The sequence below is a fragment of the Coturnix japonica genome, chromosome Z (assembly GCF_001577835.2).
Source record: "Coturnix japonica isolate 7356 chromosome Z, Coturnix japonica 2.1, whole genome shotgun sequence".
Taxonomy (NCBI): domain Eukaryota; kingdom Metazoa; phylum Chordata; class Aves; order Galliformes; family Phasianidae; genus Coturnix; species Coturnix japonica.
The window spans coordinates 26579280-26594542 of record NC_029547.1 but is presented as its reverse complement, the minus strand read 5'-3'; the positions used below and the strand labels follow the sequence as shown (position 1 = coordinate 26594542).

Sequence of the window (15263 nt, the reverse complement as noted above, 5' to 3'; positions counted from 1 at the left end):
GAATTTTGTCTCCTTATTCTGATATTGTGGATCAGGTTGCCAAATTATTTTCTTTTTCTGTCCCTGTGGTGCTATGTTTACTCATCTGCTTCTAAGTAGATCGCATTTATAAGATAGACATTTTTTCAAACACTTAAATCTATGTCTGATTTGAAACTCAATCCCAAAGTAAAAGAGATCTGTCACTAAACAAATATTTAAAGAAAAAAAATCAGAAATACCCTTCTCTATAATCATAACAGTAGGAAGTTCAATATTTCTGCTCAAACAAAAAGGCTGGTAGATGTATTTACCAAAGGCCTTATAATGTTTGCAGTTGACTTTGCAGAATACAACATTTATAAAAATTTTACAGTGTCTGGCAGGTGCCAAGCATTCTCATGGGGATTAGTACTATTCAGATACTGACTTTCATTTGAACTTCAAACTTTCAAACTCTTTTTTTTTTTTTTTTTTTTTTTTTTGGATGGCTTTTTAATAGCTTTCGGAAATTAAATAGATTTTTATTTGTGTAATGATACATTTGAGAATTTATGTGTGAGAAATAAATGTCAGGAAAGCCAGAGACTGCTCCTCTAGACTGTTGTATTTTTTCAAAAGTTAAAAATGAATGAATAAATAAATAAATAAATATAAATGTAAAAAAATCCTAGTTGTGCAGTTTAAACTGAGGTATGAATACATAGCAAGTGTGAGCTTTATCTTTTCCCTTTCAATTTTTTACTTATTCATTTATTTTTAATGTGAATGAAGTAGAGGTATTTTTTCAGTAGTTTCATTTTTCGATATTCAATCCTCATCTTTGTTACATTTGTTATATATATATATATATATATAGACAAAATATTGTTTTTAGTATGACTAACAATTAGCAATAAAATTCAAACAAGAATGTAATTTTGAATGTTTGGGAGGGCCCGGGGGGGGGGGAATAATATGTGTGTTTTTATAGCCCTACAAGTAGGTGATAACTGTTACATTCCAGCATTCTAGATTCTAGATTTCTACTTTATATAAATTTGAAGATGACACAAAGAATTTAAGAAATAAAAGAAAATGCTGTTTAGACAGACAAGTATTGGGTAGTGGCTTAACTGTATTTCAGTTTTTTGAATTTAGAGAATGTGTTTAATTCCATAAAGTAAGTTAAAGTAAACTAAATGTAAAAATTGTGTCAGGGTACATTCAGCCTCTTTGCTAAGTCCACTGATTTCCTTGATTGCAAATACTGCTGTCAAAGAAACTCTGTGGCATGTCTCTAAGAGAAAAAATAGACATACACAGCTTAATAAAAACTGTTTCCTGATGGCAGATTTTGATTTACCCCTAAGATAGCACTGAGCTGTAGAACTTGTCATTATTACCTACCAAAGAGGGAAAGGGTGGAAAATATCTGTAAGAATTTGTTGAGATTCTGTGAGATTTCTGAGGAAGCAGCAACTAGCACAGGGCTTGTTGATGCACAGAAACACATTGTATGTGCAGAGAAGAAGTTTAAAAAAAAAGAAGGAGTAAGTGATAAGTGCAAAAGGGAAGCAATAGAAATATGAGGAATACTCCAAGCACATAAAGAAATCTGGATTGTGAGATATATTCCTTCCACAATCTGGCAAAACTCCACAATATTTATAGATTTTGGTCACCACTGAAGTTTTCTACTGAAATTTCTCCGTGTGTTTTTCTGTGGAATTTTGTGTGTGTTTGTGTGTGTTAAATTTTGTTTATGTCTTGTTCTATAGGTTTTTAACTTGCAGTTAAGTCTGACCTGATGCTTAGAAATATGTTTGAAGACCAAATGGGAAAGATTTAATCAACAATTAGATATGTATTTCACATCTTATTTGTTGTAAAATGTGCAATCCAGTGATATTTTGTTTATCGTTGCATGAAAATATATTTTGTTAATAGAAAGATTTATTTTACAGTGAGTATGGTGAGGTAATGAAACAGGTTGCGTAGTGATGTGGTTGATTCCCCATCCCTGGAGATTCTAAAGATGAGGCTGGATAAGGCCCTGGACAACCTGATCCTGTTGTGGTGTCCCTGTTCATTGCAGGGGAGTTGGACTAGATGGCTCACAGATGTCCCTTCCAACTCCAAGGATTCTATGATCCTACAGTCTTTGAAAACTTGTGTATACACCGTCAGTAAAAAGTGTATAGATTCACTAAGCAGAACTTTTAAACATAAAATGGAAATGTTGTTAAAAGGAGAGATATCTTCTTACTTAATAGTTTCATAAACATTCTGACATATTCTATTCCTTCATAATATTGGTTTGGTATTTGAAGCACTTCTACTCAAAACAAGGTGGAATGGTCTTTTCAGTTTTGAATTTCATACTAATTGATCATTATTAAAAAAAAATAATAAAAAAGAGAGACATTAACAATATTCCCTAGATATAACTACTGTGTGTTCACTCAACCCAATGACTTCCTATACTAGCAACACCTGACTTAAAACAAATAATCGAGTAACACCATTTTCTAAGTATGCAGAGAAATGCCCTTAACTAAATATAAAAATCATTGAAATACTTATTCTGAAGTCTGAAATGAGTAGTCAATGAGTTTTCTGCATTTTAGAGGGTCGTACAAATACCCAGTTTAAATAGAATTATAGAAATACAGAATTGTTCGGTTGGGAAAGACCTTAAAGACCATCAAGTCCAACCTCAACCTAACCATACCACTCTAACAACACTCTACTGAATCATGTCCATGAGCACCACATCCAAATCATTTTTAAACACATCCAGAGACAGTGACTCAACCACCTCCCTGGGGAGCCTATTCCAGTGCTTAACAACCCTTTCTATAAATAAGATTTTCCTGATATCCATCCTAAACTTACACTGGCATAACTTGAGGCCATTTCCCCTTTACCCGTCACCTGTCACCACTGAGAAGAAACTAACCTCACTCATGCTATAAGCACCTTTCAGATATTGGAAGAGAGTGACAGCGTTTCTCCTCAACCCTAGTTTCCCCAGACTAAACAGCCCCAGTTCCTTCAGTCTCTCACAGAATCACAGAATCACAGAACCACAGAATTACTCAGGTTGGAAGGGACCTCAAGGATCATGAAGTTCCAATCCCCTTGCCTGGCAGGGCCACCAAACTTCCACATTTACTAGATCAAGTTGCCCAGGACCCCATCCAGCCTGGCCTTGAACACCTCCAAGAACGGGGCATCCACAACCTCCCTGGGCAGCCTGTTCCAGGACCTCTCCATTCTCCTAGCAAAGAACTTCCCCCTAACATCCAACCTAAATCTAACCTACTAAATCTAATCTACTCTCTTTCAACATAAATCCATTTTGCCTTGTCCTACTATTATCAGCCCTTTCGAAGAGTTTATTCCCCTCCTGGATATAGGTCTCCTTCAGGTACTGAAAGGCTGCAATGAGGTCAGCCCGCAGCTTTCTTTTCTCCAGGCTGAACAAGCCCAGCTCCCTCAGCCTGTCTTCATAGGGGAGGTGCTCCAGTCCCCTGATCATCTTCGTCGTCCTCCTCTGGACCTTTTCCAACAGCTCCATGTCTTTCTTGTACTGAGGGTTCCATACCTGGACACAGTACTCCAGATGGGGCCTCACAAGAACAGAGTGGTTCAACATGGCAAAGTTGCCTTCCGAGCTGCAAGAGCACACTGCTGGCTCATGTTAAGTTTCTCATCCATCAGGACCCTCAGGTCCTTCTCTGCCAAGCTGTTCTCAAGGATCACTCTCCCCTGTCTGTACAGGTGTGCGGGATTCGTCCAGCCCAAGTGCAAAACCTTTCACTTTGCCATGTTGAACCTCATTAGGTTCACCTGTGCCCATCTTTCAGGTCTGTCAAGGTCCCTCTGAATGGCATCCCTTCCTCCCTCTGTATCAACCGCACCACTCAGTTTGGTGTCATCAGCAAACTTGCTGAGGGTACACTCAATTCCATCATCGATGTCACTGATAAAGATGTTAAAGTGCACCGGTCCCAAGACTGACCCCTGGGGGACACAGCTTGTTACTGGCCTCCACCTGAACATAGCTGGGCTTGTTCAGCCTGGAGAAAAGAAGGCTGCGGGGTGACCTCATTGACCACCACCCTCTGTCTGTGGCCCTTCAACCAATTTCTTATCCATAAAGTGGTCCACCCATCAAATCCACATCCCTCCAATTTGAAGATGAGGATGTGGTGGGGCATCATGTCAAAGGCCTTGCTCAAGTCCAGGTAAATGACATCAGTCGCCTTCCCTTTGTCAGCCAACACTGTCACTCCATCATAGAAGGCTACAAGATTGGTTAAGCTTGACCTTCCCTTGGCGAAGCCGTGCTGGCTGCCTCAGATCACACAATCTGCTCATAGGGCTTATTCTCCAAGCCCCTCACAAGCCTCATTGCTCTTCTTTGGACCTGCTCCAGCACCTCAGTGTCCTTTCTATACTGAGGTGCCCAAAACTGAACACAGTAGATGAGGTGAGGCCTCACCAGTGCCAAGTACAGGGGTAGGACGTCCTAGTTCTGCTCACCACACCATTCCTGATACAAGCCAGGATGCCACTGGCCTTCTTGGCAACCTGGGCACACTGCTGGATCATATTCAGACAACTGTCCATCAGTACACCAGGGTCCCTTCCATCAGGCAGCTTTCCAGCCACTTGTCCCCAAATCTGTAAGGTTGCCTGGGGTTGTTGTAACCAAAATGCAGGACCTGGCACTTGGTCCTATTGAAACTCATAGTTTACCTTGGCCTATCCATCCAGTCTATCCAGGTTCCTTTGCAGTGCCTTCTACCTTCCGGCAGATCAACACTCCCCCCCATCTTGTTGTCATCTGCAAACTTACTGAGATTGCACTCAATCCCCTTATCAAGATCATCAATATAAGTGTTAAACAGGACTGGCCCCAGTACTGAGGCTTGGGCACTCTGTTCCTGACTGGCCACCAACTGGATTCAACTCCATTGACCATACATTTCCCCAAATGTACTTGCAATTTTGTTAAAAGATTTTTTTTATTTTTTTTTTAACTGTAATCAACAGCAAGGTTGAGATATTTTAATACAATAAAGAGAGAATAAGGGACATAATGCCAAATTAAAAGTTTAAGAGTTTAATTTTTCTCTTCTATAAACAATTTTTTTGTTTAATTGTATGTTATTAGGTGTTTAGAAAATCAGTAACTCCTAACATGGATTGCTCATGATCTGAAAAAGAATTTGGGGACTAATTTAAGAGAACATTATATGAAAACTCTTAATTCTGCAGTTCCCTCATTGTTAGGAAAGCCCATATGAAATGGAAACAGCTACAGTGTTGTTCTGCTACTTTTATGGTCTACCTAAGATTTGAAAACTTTGAAGAAATAAATACAAGAGATGCATTTTGCCTCAGAGCTCATTAGGAAATAAGAATATAAAGGTGAGGTAATGGCATGTGAGCATTCAAGTCTCTTCCTCGCAGGGACAGCCAAGGAAATGGAAGTTTAACTTTAATTCTGGTATATGTTTTTCTTCAAGAGAAAATTAAGCAATTTCTGGGTGGGAAACAAAGCAAACAAACAAACAAAAAAACCACAATAAAATACAGATATCTCCTGGGACACTGTCTTCATTTTTATCTGTTCAACACTGGAGAGTGGCAAAAGTCTCTGAATATAACTGATTTTTTCCTGTGTTACATAATCTTACATTATTAAGGAGATTAAAAAATGTAAAAAATATTTAACATCTACTAGAAAATATGCTATTTCTTGCACGAAGCAGCATTTACGATATCCAGTCATCTCCTACATGAAACTTTTTCAGATGCATTTTAATGAAGTAATTTTACAGGATATGGAGAATTTCTCTTATCTGTCATAACAGAAATATTTTCAAAGTATGCTGTGTAATTAAGCAGGAGATCCCCTGCCTGAATTGCAATCCTAAATCAAACTGTGCTTTTCCAGGTGTTTCTCTGAGTGCTTTAGAAAATTTCCAAGCATACATTATTACAGCTAGTGTTTCACTAGTTGGTCTGCAGTCATCTCATTTTCATTTTCTTTCTCTCTCCTTTTCTTTTAATGATACTTATGTTCTAGAAAATCTTTTCAGACGTTTACACAAACAATAGTGGTAGAATTAAGTTGTATAAAACTGAGAGGCAGCTTAGAGAAAACTTCCTAAGATTTTTTCCCACTTGATTCAGTATGAAAATTTAAGATTTTTCTGCAGTTTTTTGACAGACTCTCCTAAAATATCATCATCTTGATAAAACAAATCTTACTTTCTCTTCATGTGCTTAGTGATTTAGTCATTTGAATTTGAGTGAGGAATTATAATATTTATATTCCAGAAAAATAATCTTAAAGATATCCAAAAAGAAAGTGGAGTTACTTCTTTATGTTAATCACTTGATTAGTAGCTACATGTATTTTTTATAGGCGACAGACATTCTTTCTGTTTTCTTTCACCTGCACCAAGTGCTGAGTTGGTCTCTTCTCACTGGTGGCAAGTGACAGGATGAGGGGAAATGGCCTTGAGTTACACCAGAGGAGATTAAGGTTGGTTATCAGGAAAAACTTCACAGTGTGGGTGGTTAAGAACTGAAATAGGATCTCCAGAGGGGGGGTGGTTGAATCATCATCTCTGGATGTGTTTAAAAACCATTTGGATGGTTTTTAAATGGACATGATTTAGTGGAGGGTTGTTAGGGTGGTTTCGTTAGGTTGAGGTTGGACTTGATGGTCTTTAAGGTCTTTCCCAACCTGAGCAATTCTATGATTATGTGGTTCTGTTGATGCTTAAAGAAATCTGAAATACCAAGATTTACTTGATAATTGAGCAGAAGAAAATGTGGCTTACAGCAGGCTAAATTCAGTTCTGAATCTATTAAAATATTTAGTTAGATATAGATATATATACAGAATTAATTTAGATATAGAAAAGAAATAAAAACTACAACAAAAAACTCCTGAATTACACTATTCATCATTCAGTTTCTCTGCAATAAGAAATAGTATTGCTCTTCTGCAAGTGATTTCATCATTGTTGTTAATTCTTAACTCTAAATACCCCTAATTTGCTTTTCACCTTTTTTGAATGTTATGCAGCCTTTCCCCTACCTACCTCACCCCTTCCTCCTCCCCACCCCCTCCAAAAAAAAAAAAAAAAAAAAAAAAAAAAAAAAAAAAAAAAAAGTTAGGCTGACTAACATATTCTTAATGTAGTGTATTTTATGTCTGTACCTTTTTTTTTCTCTTTAATTTCTTTGTTTGTTTTGCTTTGACCTGTCTTCACAGCCTTCTTTTTTCTCTGAATGCTCTTCTAAATATTTTCTTCCCACTCAGCCTTCCTTTTTCGTTTTTAATATTTAATATTTCCCAGTAATTTCTAATTAGTAATTCTTCAGAACAGTATTCACTCTAAATAATTATAGACAGGATCCATATCCAGAGCTTCCATCTTGACAAACTCTTTGTGACCTCATAAATTCTTCACCTGGATTTTTGTAGAGCATGAAGGTGTTAGACAGTATGAAAATAAAACATTTGCAGAAAAACCTGGTAGATGAATTTAGTTTTCAGAAGTTTTAAGATTATAACAAACTTCTATCACTTCTCCTGTTAGTGTTAATTGAGGAAAAAGAATGAAAAAACTGGTTTAAAAAATCAACAGTGAAGAAGGAAAATAATAGATAAGAAAAATAAACATTCTTTCATGGACGATTTACCATAAGCAGTGTGAAGTTGTTTTGAATTATGCAAGACTGAATCTGTTACAGGGTACTGAACATGAAAATTCCCTTAATGACTTAAAAGCCCAAGAGCTAAAATATTAGATTTCCTGGAGCAGTGAAGGAAAACTTTTGTTTGATGTAAATATATCTCTTCAAACAACCAACTGTGAATATCTTTGGGTCTTAAAAGAAGAGTGTTAGAGACAACTACATTACACAGCATTTTGAAAGTAGATCTAATTATAAAATTCCTAAAATAAAGAATATTTAGATGTCAGGAAAATTGTAACACATGGGACAGTTTTCATGATGGACAGATGCTGGCATTAAATGTGTTGAGAGCAGAGTTCATCACGTTGTTTCCGTTTTTTGCTGTTGACTTTTTCAATAGATAATATCACATTTATTTTAGCTATCCAGCTTTAAATCATTAAGCAATCTTGCAATTTATTTTTTTTAGAAGAAAAAAGTACAGCTTTAGTAGATTCACTATGTATTGTTATTCATTTTGAGTGATTAATATTTTTCAAAGTAAATAAGTGACAGATTTCATCTTTTGTATTTGCATAGTTTATATCACGAAGACTAAAGTCTCAAAAAACTGTTGATGAAATGAGCATTTATGCTGTTTAGTGTTTACATTTGACTGTACAACATTTGACAAACAGTTCTCAATAACTTAAAGATTACTTACTGGATTTAGTATCATACTGGGCTTTATGTTGTATAGATTTTAAAAGGTTTGTATCTTGCTAAGTAATATGCATTATATTTTTTTTTCACTACCTTTTTAACTCAGGTTTAGAAGCTGAAATCACTCTTCTTTATTTTCCAGTGTGTTTATTTTTATGCTTATTCAAGAAAATCTGATGATGGTTCTGGAGCAAAAATCTTATGAGGAGTGGATGAGGGAGGTGGGATTGCTCAGTCTGGAAAAGAAGAGGCTCAAGGGTGATGTTATAGCTCAACTGTAGGAAGGCTGTGGTGAAGTGGGAGTCAGCCTCTTCTCCCATGTAACTAGTGATAGGGCTAGAGGGAGCAATTTTAAGTTAAGTTGCAGCAGGGAAGACTCAGGTTGTATATTAGAAATACTTCTCCAAGAGAGTTGTCAGGTGCTGGAACAGGCTGCTTGGGGAGGCAGTGCAGTCACCATTCACAGAGGTGAAGCATTTAGATGTTGTACTGAGGGACATGGTTTAGTGGGAAAAATTGGTCATAGGTGGTCAGTTGGACTGGATGATTGTAGAAGTCTTTTCCAACCTTGCTGATTCCATGATTCTATGATTATGTCTGTTGTAGAGAAGAAACACCAGCTCTAGATCAGATGTTCTTACTGTGGGTAAGTGCCATAACATGGTAGATAAGTGAAGAATGAGATCCCTGCTGGTTTGCTTTCCAGACATTGTTTCTATGTATCTTGCTTTAGAAAATTTCATTTGTCTTGTTTTATTTAATGTTAGAAAAAACATTGCTATTCCATAATAATTCCAAAACAAAATGAAAACCTGCCTCTTCTTGTAAGAGCTTTGCATTTCTAATTATGTTTGTCAGTTCTGAAGACATAAGTTCAGTCTCTTAGCCCAATTTTCTTGTAGGAAACCAACTCAAAAAGAATAGAAAGGTGCCGTAGTGGCTAAGAATTATATTGCTGATATAGACTGGGGCCCTTTTTCTCTGTTGCCACAGTCTGATGATCTATTACAAAGCCATTATAATGCAAGAGATGCTCCAGACATAATGCCTTTTAAATATTAAATTGGCCTGTGATGTCAGAGGTAGACATTGGTGGTATGCCAGAATGGATGTGAGCACAGTGATTGGTAGGTGATGCATTTCAGCAGCAGTGTCACAGACCGTGACACAGTTCTTTTGGTGTAGATTTTTTGAGTACAGCACATAGATTCTTGTTCGTCACTGCCAAAAATGCAGAGCTACTGATGTTGCCTAGAATGAAAACTAGTGTTTTTCAGCCAAAACTTTGCTCCAAAAGACAGTGTTGTTGGGCTTTTTGTGTCTGTTGCAGTATCTATGGAAGTAAGTAGGAAGAATTACTTTTTGAGCCACCTATATATATATACCCAACTTTATACACGCTAAAATGGTAGCTGCTACAGTATTCCTGCTTCTAGATAACTATATTTGTTACTGCTAGGTTTTTGAGCTTTGAGTGTTTTTTGCAACTAAGGAATTTGTTTACTCAAATGTTCAAGTGAGTTAAGTGTTAGGGAAAGAAATCAACAGCATCAGCCAAGCCTCTGGCAGCAAAGAGGGCTTGGAATTTTTTAACTTCCAACTTTCTGATGGTTTTTTTTTTGGTGGACTATGTGGAAATGAATGCCAGAGGAAAACTTCAAATTGTGTAGATGTTAATTGCTCTTTGGTTTTCTCTCAGTTTATGTGCTGAAACAAGTGCTGTATATTTCCCAAATAGTGGCTCAAATGTAGACCTTTGACTAAAATTTTTCTCATTTACTTTTGTATTACACATATAACTTTTCTAAATCTATGACAGAAACTTTTCTTTTGTGTATCCTGTGGGAGCCTAAGTAAAACTATCCAAAATTACATATGGCGAATGTCACATATATGAACAAGTCCATAACAAATTATCATAATTCAAGATATACTGTAAGGGTAATTCAAGTATCTATTTTCAGTCACAGACGAGAAACTTAAGGCTTTTGACAGACTGTCAAGTCTGTACAGTTACAGTAAAAGAAACAAATGAAGTGAGCTTTCAGCAAAGGTATTAACTCCTACTATATGTTCTTCCCTGTTGCACATTTCCAATCTATCTGTCTTTTTCTTTGCATTTGTATGATTTCTCCATTTCTTTCTTGAATAAGTCATATAGTTTTAAGCTTCAATGCATTTTTTTGCTTAGATATCAGAAAGTATACTGATTCTGTGAAGAATGAGATGAGAATATTCCTGCAGTTCAGGGCAGGAGAAGCTCTGAAAGCAGAAATGTTTGCTTTTATTCTGAATAGGACTATTTATACAATCCTGCTGGTTCAACATCTTACATAGTAGAATGGGAGCACTTACAGTGTCACAGAGAAAGAAATAATTAGTCCTGGATAAGGATAAAAAGACATTACTTAAATCACTTCTTTTGCCTGGGGGATTGGTGGTGCAACTATGTTCTGAAGAACAAATTCTAATAGATTAACTCAGTAGGTCACAATCAGTTGTAAGCAGCCCCAACACCAAGTGTCTAACTCTTTTCACACTACTGGCTGAAAGTAGTGTGATTCTATGTCAAGAAATGTGTGAATAAAGTGCAATAACTTGGGGCTACTTAGGAGTTGGAATGGTTTTAATTGTTTGAAATTCCCATTACTCTCAATATCTTATTCAGAGTCAGAGTAGACAAGGGAGTGTTTTTCCTTACTTTTGAGCTTCAGTTTCTGCCACCTGTTTCTCATGTGTTTGAAAATTCTGAAACTTCACAGAAATATGCAATATCCTTCCTTAAGCAGCATCACAGAATCACAGAATTGTAGGGGATGGAAGGGACCTCTAGAAATCACTGAGTCCAACCACTCTGCCAAAGCAGGTTTCCTACAGCAGGTTGCACAGGTAGGCATCCAGGCAGGTCTTGAGCATCTCCAGAGAAGGAGACTCCACAGCCTCCCTGGGCAGCCTGTTCCAGTGCTTTGTCACCCTTTGTTCTACTTTGATAAGAATTGCGGATCTGTAATACACCAATTACATAATAACAATTACCATTCTGCCCTTTGAAGAAAAAAATAGATCCTCAGTGGAGGTAAATATAATTTGTGTGTATTTTATCCTCTTTTTTACACAACCCTATTTGTAAATCTAACTTTACAGAGGAGTCAAGACTCAGTTCTGTCACATCATCATTGTAGTGATGTTGCTGTACTGTCCTTTACAGTGCTCAAAGTTCAGAATATAGCTATGTGTTTCTGTTGAGACTTAACTTTCTGGGTTTATATCTGATATTTTACATTGGTGGAACGTAAGCTAGCAAACTGAGATAAAGATACTAAGTTTGGGAGTATCTGAAAGTTAGGTTCACGTGTTAAAGCAACATTCCAAAGGGAACATCTGCATAACAGTACAAGACTCTGACATGTTGCCTAGGCTGACATTTCCTACTTATTAGTATGTTAATTTTTACTTGAAAAATAAAATACTATAATGTGCTAGTAACATTTTTGATGCTTCACTCTAATTTATTTTGTATTTTAATTCATAGTGCCATATATATCAAAGAGTTTTGTGTTTACTATATTTTAACTTCTATGGCAAACAGAGGAAAACACAATAGATCGCAGCAAGTAGGAACTAGTAAATTAGGGGTTTGGGATTTTTAATAACTTTCACTGAACTCACTTTGTAAAGAATCTGGTTTATAACATCTGTTCCCAGTATGGTGAGGCTAACCCCTTGTCTCAGAGTAGTTTTTCAAAGTTCATTTAATTAATTTTCATAGTTATCCTTCCTTGTCACCATCTAATTTTTTACATAAGGCTCAAAATTAAAGTGCTTATTCAATAGATTAATATCACAGAATTGCACAGTGACTGGAGTATCAAAATTCAGAACGGATGTGAGTTTTTTCTCATTCTGTCTTCAGGAAGCTGTGATTTGTGAACCCTATAACAACTGAATATTTATCTGAAGAAAATTAAAAAAACAAACAAACAAAAAAAAACACAACTGCATTCATTATCTGTGGGTTTGTTTTTTGTTGGTTTTTTTTTTTTTTTTTGTCATTGCTTTGGTATTTTGTTTGGGTTCTTTTTGGAGGGGAAGAAAGGATGTCTCCTTCTAAATATGTTCTGTCCTGTGGGAGTGTTATAGATGGCATTATCAAGCAGTTCATATGTTCTTATCTCTTTCTTAGCAATGTACTGCCTGATAATACAAAAGAAATGATTTGTCATTATATGAGTGATTGCTTCCAAGCACTGCAAGGCAAATAGTTTTGTTCTTTAAAACATCAACTAGATTTTCTGTTGCTTTTGAAGACATGAGTGAATAATAATTATCCCTGTTTTCTGTGCAACTAAAGGAAAACTTTGCCATTAGACCTAACTGTTTGGTTGCTGATTTCTACTTGCATCACAATCCCCCATTCCTTCCCTGATTCACAATGCTGACTAAATATATAAATATGCGTGTATGTATAAATATATATATGCAAAAACACATATGAAATGCATTGTTGCTCTGACAATTTAATATATTGAATGTATAAATATATTGTATAGAACAACATATTATGTAATGTTATCTTTATTCCTATAGAAGTATACATATATATTATAGTTTGTAATTATGATTTTATAAGTGCAGTACATATATACAGGGACAAATAAAAACATTAATGAAGAAATGAGAAAGTGTCCAAAATCCAAAGGCTATACTCTAAGTAAGTTGAGGTGATACAGTACCTGCAACAGGGACGAGCCAGACAGACAGTCAAAAAAAAAAAAAAAAAAAAAAAGGAGGGGTATCTGTGATCTGCAAACAGTTTTTATCTTTTCTATTGAGTGGAAACAGTAACAGAACAGCAAACAGTCCACTGGGACATGTAATTCTCTTCTGGGACACATACCTAGTACTGGGGCATTAACTTTTTAACTCTTCATGCACTGCGTGATGTTATGATGTGGAATACCAATAACCAAAAATCATATAACCACTACAGCCATGATGGTTGGGTTTAGTCACTTGATTTTTCAGTATATATGCTCTGATGACACTCAAGATAGTTGGTTCCATGGTCTTTTCTGGCACTGAGGTCAGACTGACAGGTCTGTAATTTTCCAGGTCCTTCTTCCTGCTCTTCTTATAGATGAGCATTGCAATTGCTATCTTCACTAACCCTTAGTCAACAGGATTTTCCCTAGTTGGTCAGGATGGCTGGAAAATTTTTGAAAATGTCTCAATGAGTACTCCCATGAGCTCCCACAGTATCATTGGGTGGAGCCTATCTGGGTACAGCACTTAGTCAAGTGGTGTACTAGGTCTATAGCCATTTCCCCTTGGATTACAAGGGTTATTTTTTCCTTTATTTATCTATTTATCTATTTATCTGCTTATTTACCTATTTATCTGCTTATTTATTTATTTATTTATTTATTTATTTATTTATATGTGGATGCAGCCTGAGTACGTTAATTCTAATCCAAAAGAGACAAATCTCACTTCAGTATAAGGAAGAACTCAATACAATAAACTGAACAGGCCACATGTAGTTCCTACTTGCAAAATTAATTGTAGAGAACATGATAAGGAACAAGGTTATTATTTACTTACTATAAATTACAGTCACTTTTCAGCCTGTTCTGTATCCTATGATCTCATTATCTTCTTCTTGAACTACACCTTACTTTGTAATGCAAATCTTTGCTACTAATTTTCTAGTTTTCTGTTTTGGTGTTACCTTAGAGTTGGTGTTTAGATTAAAATTTCCAGACTGAATTTATTTATCTGACAACTCCTAGCCTGTAGACTACTGTTTTTGTTTGTTTGTTTGTTTGTTTTGTTTTGTTTTCAAATGATGGGAAAGTGTGATGTTTGACTGGAAAAATCAGACTTACTTAGTGCTTTTATTAGTATTTTTATTTAAATAAATATAATCTTAGCAAAACCTTGACAGAGGATAAAAAATAAAGCTTCATTTTGTCCTAGATATTTCTGTAGCCACTCTCTGGCCCTTGTCCTTGTTGGTTGTGAAATTAATCCTAAACTACAAATGAGGAATACTTATGCCTTTTTTTTTCCAGAGTTACTCGACCAAATGAGCAAAAACAATGACAACAACAGCAGAAGCAACCAATAAATAATAATAATAATAATAATAATAATAATAATAATAATAATAATAATAATAATAATAATAAGTTGCATTTGCATCTGTTGCAGCTGTTGAAAAGACCTTGGAATAGAGTAGAGCAGAGTGAGCAGAGTAGAGTAGAATAGAATAATGCATAGCTCACTTGTTAAAAAATTGTACAGATCCTCAAATCTAATTTCCTGCCCAAAAGAAAAATTATATTTTAAGAGCAATATCTACATATGTTTTGAGCACAGACAGGCTAGGAAGCCTGTTCCAGTGTTTGACGACTCTCATGGTAAAGAATTCTAGTTGCAAACTTCCTTGATGTAGCTTTGCGCTATTGTTGCAGATACTATAATTAGTTATCATGGTTATTTATTCCCATCTGTAAAGTAGTATCTAATTTGATAATATATTTTTTAAACTTTTATATTTTTATATAATTAAATTTTTTTAATTTATATTTTTTATATATTATATATAAATATATTATTTCTTTTATATTATTAAAATATAATTTCTGATATTTTAGAGAAAATACAACTAGTATTGAAAATCTTGACAAATAGTTGGCATTTAAAGCATTGATTTTTTTTCAAAAAAGATGTTCTACAGTTCTTCTCACACAGTGGATGTAAGACTTTCTAAGGACTCTGTTATTGAAATTTGTTCTGGTCATATCTGTTAAATGCACCTTTCTGTGAAAAATTCTAACGATATGTACCTAGGCTAAAAGGCAGTCATATTT

At 35.5% G+C, this 15263-nt stretch overlaps 1 protein-coding gene across 42 annotated transcripts in view; it reads left to right on the top strand.

Annotated features, from left to right (window-relative positions):
* PTPRD (protein tyrosine phosphatase receptor type D) overlaps positions 1–15263 on the top strand; it is a 1051440-nt gene that overhangs the window by 375628 nt on the left and 660549 nt on the right. The window lies entirely within an intron of this gene.